General features: G+C 34.5%; 1 protein-coding gene and 1 non-coding gene across 2 annotated transcripts in view; one reads left to right on the top strand and one right to left on the bottom strand.

The window, feature by feature from the left end:
• KLHL13 (kelch like family member 13) overlaps positions 1-4,776 on the bottom strand; it is a 228,976-nt gene that overhangs the window by 214,662 nt on the left and 9,538 nt on the right. The gene's annotated exons all lie outside the window — the stretch shown is intronic.
• LOC112479217 lies at positions 2,565-2,683 on the top strand. The gene has a single exon (XR_003046106.1). It is a non-coding gene; the product is annotated as a 5S ribosomal RNA (ribosomal RNA).

Here is a 4,776-nt window from a genome sequence, read left to right as displayed (position 1 = left end):
ATCCCGATTCTAAAAGGTGTGAGATGGTATCTCATTGTAATTTTAATTTGCATTTCCCTAATAGCTAGTGATGTTGAGCATTTTTTCATATATTTGTTGGCAATTTCAATGTCTTCTTGGGAGAAGTGTCTGTTCAGGTCCTCTGCCCATATTTTAATGGGACTGTTTGTTTTGTTGTTGTTGTTGTTGTTGTTGTTGAGTTCTATTTCTTTGTATATTTTAGATTTTAGGCCCTTATCAGAGGCATTGCTTGCAAATATATTTTCCCATTCAGATGGTTGTCTCTTTGCCTTATCGACGGTTTCTTTTGCTTTGCAGAAGCTTTTTAGTTTGATGTAGTCCCATTCATTTATTTTTGCCTTTACTTCCCTTGCCTTTGAGGTCAAATTCATAAAATCCTCTTTAAGTCCAAGGTCTTTGAGTTTAGTTCCTATGTTTTCTTCTATGCATTTAATTGTTTCATGTCTTATATTCATGTCCTTAATCCATTTTGAGTTAATTTACACATCTATTTCTTGTACCTCCTATTATATTTTATATTGTATATTATAGTTATCTGATAAATATTTCTGTCCACCTGATTTTTCCAATACTTATTATATTTTATATTGTATATTATAGTTATCTGATAAATATTTCTGTCCACCTGATTTTTCCAATACTTATTGTAAAATTACACAGTGCTGGCTAGTGGAAAATACAATTTCCAGATGGCAAACATAAAGAACTGACAGTATAATCAAGCAGCCATAATTAGTAAGCTATATATTCATTCACATTCTCATTCGACAAACATAAATTAAACATCAGGGCCAGGTATCACACCAGACAACACAGAGGTGATTGACTTAGCCCCTGCCCTTAAGAAAGTCACATTCCAAAGGGAGAGGCAGTGAAGTAAAAACATTACTTATAATAAAGATTGCTAAGGAGAGGCACAAACAATACTATAGAAATATATAGAAGAAATGCCTGGTAGAGGCTGTGAAGTAGAGGAGGCTGAAGAAAATTTTCCCAAGATAGGTGACAACTAAACTGAATCCTGAAGGACAAGTAGTAGTCAGCATTTCAGAGAGAGTAGCAAGTAGAAAAGTGTGAGGATAAGAGAACATGGTCACAATTGTGCTCTTATAATCTCCATTTAAGTCACCAGAAAGGGATACATGACCTAGAAAGTACTTGGGGCACACAAAGCAAGAATAAAGGTTTATAAGTAAGAGCAGCACTTCAGCTTAATGGAGCTAGAGACCAACTTTCCTTTTCCTCCTTATATTTATGACTGAATGCAACTAAAGAGTACCAAGAGGGACACAGTAGGCCTTATAAGGCCTTTCTATGGTTCTTTAGAAGAAAAAAAAACAATGAGCAGACTACTGTGAGTGCCTCTGAGAATGAAGGTATGACTTTCACTTTTCATGACTGCATCTCCAGCACCTGGATCAGAAGCTACTTGCTAATTTTTCTTGAATGAATTTATATAAAATGCCTCATTCTCTCTCATCAAAAAAAATAGTGCTGTCATACATAGTAAGGCTAATTAAAACCAGTGAGTCTCCTTCATGTGCCAAGAAAGCAGATTCATCTTTAAAAAAGGTAGATGTACCTAACCCACATGCAGAGTCACTTAGAGACATTTTAAATCATTTAAGAGTTTAAACCACTTTTAGCACTAACTTAAGCAGAAAATCAAACTATTACGAAGTAATAATTTATGGTTATATTGTAATGGTTTCTTTTTTAATCAATAAATGAAATCTCAAGTCATAGAAAACTCAATATTCACATTACTCTAGATCCTCTTTTCTAAATGGCATGATAGTTTCTCATTCAGAATGATCCTCTTAAACCAGACCAATTTGGCTCACCTTAAATGAGCACATTTCTAACCCCTTTCCACACAGCCCAGTATCACAATAGCTTAATAAACAAAATTAGCAATGAAAAAAGGCAGTATCACAATATAGACCCCAAAATTCCTAAATCAAGCATCCTTTTCTTAACTCCACAGCATCTGATTCCCTAACTGCAGGTGATGTGAACTGTTAATCTCCATGATAAAGATATGCTTCCACATAATTAATATAAAGGTATACTTAGTCTTCTTCTTCCAGTGACGGCAGTGCCATCTTGTCTGATTCTATCCTACCCACTAGCTGTGAGATTACCACACATTTGCCACACATGATGAGTGGAGAATCCATGTAAGCCAATAAAAAATTATACATAAAATTCACCGCAACATGTTTTAAGTGAATCAAGTCACTTTAACTTCAAATGAAACTACTTTGGCCCCTGAATAGAAACGCAACTCAAGAATATACTAAGCACAGAAAAACACTGAGGCAGCGTAAAATAGCATTTCAAAATCCTCTGAGTGAAAACATAGGTGCCAAAATACATAAGGAACTCATACAACTCGAAAAAAAGAAAAAAATCCAATTAAAAAATGGGCAGAAGACCTGAGTAGATATTTCTCCAAAGAGGAAATACAGATGGCTAATAAACATGAAAAGATGCTCAAGATCGCTAATCATCAGAGAAATGCACATTAAAACCACAATGAAATCTACAGCCATGCCACCCTGAACATGCCCAATCTCATCTGATCTTGGAAGCTAAGCAGGGTCGGGCCTAGTTAGTACTTGGATGGGCGACCACCTAGGAATACCAGGTGCTGTAGACATTTAAAAAAACACAATGAAATATCACCTCACACCTGTCAGATTATTATCAATAAGTCAAAAAACAAGTGTTGGTGAGGATGTGGAGCAAAGAGAAGCCTCATACACTATTGGTGGGAGTGCAAATTGGTACAGTCATTATGGAAAACAGTCTGGAGGTTCCTCAAAAATTAAAAATGAAGCTACCTTTGGACCCAGCAATTGCACTTCTGGGTATTTATCCAAAGAAAACCAAAACAATAATTCATAAAGATCTATGAACCCCTATGTTCACAGAAGCGCTATTCACAATAGCCAAGATATGGAAGCAACATAAATGCCCATCAACGAATGATTGGGTAAAGAAATTGTGGTTCAATATATACAATGGAACATTACTCAGACATAAAAAAAATGAAATCCTACCATTTGCAATGACATGCATGGACCTAGAGGTTATTATGCTGAGTGAAATAAGTCACAGAGAAAGATAAATACCATATGCTTCCTAATCTGTAAAATGAGGATAATAATAGCCCCTACCTCATAGAATTATTATCCCATTTAAATGTGATAATATATATAAAGCACTTAGAATGGTGCCAGACTCATGGAAGGTGCTATAATAATTTATTAATTACTGACTGGTATTAGTATTAGCATTGGGTGATATCAAGTTTCTTCATGTTCTCTGTTCCCCTTGCTAGATTATAGGCTATTTCAGGGCAGTGGTACTTTTTCACCCTCCTAGTAGAGTGTTTACATATAATTACTCAATAAATGCTTGTTCATGAATGTTTAAATGATAACCACACCTACAAGATACCAAAAGCACCTACAAGATACTTAAAAAAATTCCTTCATAAGTCCAAAACTCAATTCGATAAATACCGAATTGTGCAAGAAGGTATACAGGTATACAGGTGTAATGATTGATATTTCCACTGCTAAAGTATCATTTCATCCCAACTGAAAGACTAGAGTTATGAAAGGATCCTTTGGGCTAAAGAACTTTTCATGTGCGAAAACGTTGGATAAAAAACCAAGGGCTCTAAATTCTGCTCCTAGATCCACCTCAACATGTCCTTCTGCAAATCACTTAACTTCATTGTGCATACTCCACTGAAGTAAATAAGGATAATTAACCATGCTTCAAAAGAAAGCTGCTCTATAAATAAAGGGTATTATCTTTAAACATTTGAGCTCATGACTTGAGGGTAGAGTAAGTCTAATTTTCCTAAAACTACTTTTGAACATTGTCTTTTTGTGTTCATATATGGTGCTGACAATAATGACTATCCGTAAATGCAGGTAATGCTGCTAATAATATATCTCATTAGTGTGGTGACCTAGGCTTTTTAAGTACTTGAATGTGTATTGTCATAATAATCATCACAAAACACTGTGAATATACACTATCTGAGCAATGTGTTTCCTGGCCTTTTCCCTTCTGTGTACCTATGGCATTCCATAACCAAGTCAGCTACCCAAGGATCATCTGTTTCATAATTTGTCTCATATTAGAACCAAAGGAGAACATTGGAACATAGGAGAGCAGGAACGCTCTCTACATGAACCTCTAACTCAAAAGGTTAGACCAGCCCTCCACAACTGAAGCTGCTCTCAATAACCTATTTTAGACTTATGCATTCATTTAGCAAAACTGCTATTGAACTTTTATCATCTCTAAGGTATTATTTGGTTTGCTCCTAGAGTTAACTATAATAAAAACCTAAGATAACCATAAAAATTCAAAGTCTATAGAAGACATTATTCAAATAGAAGTATCCCTCTTCCCAGTGGCTGAACTCTTATAAATGTTTCAATATTTCCTTTTTTGAACTTGAAATCTGGAATAAAGATAAATCAGGAAAACATGTGACCTTTTTAATGACCAGAACACCAAAAGTTTTCCTGTTTAAAATACAAAATTTTTGGTTTTGTATATTTTCCTGCACCTCCCTTTCCGTTCAAAATGGAGATTAAAATTTTAAATCCATTTAAGCTTAATAGTATATTGTATTTATTTATTTTTAATTAAGTTTATTGGGGTAACATTGGTTAATACAATTATATAATTTTCAGGTGTACATTATAATTTGACATCTGTATATTC

Source organism: Pteropus alecto, unplaced genomic scaffold (genome assembly GCF_000325575.1).
Source record: "Pteropus alecto unplaced genomic scaffold, ASM32557v1 scaffold280, whole genome shotgun sequence".
Taxonomy (NCBI): domain Eukaryota; kingdom Metazoa; phylum Chordata; class Mammalia; order Chiroptera; family Pteropodidae; genus Pteropus; species Pteropus alecto.
Note: the sequence above shows the minus strand (reverse complement) of the source record. Positions and strands in the feature narration are given on the sequence as shown.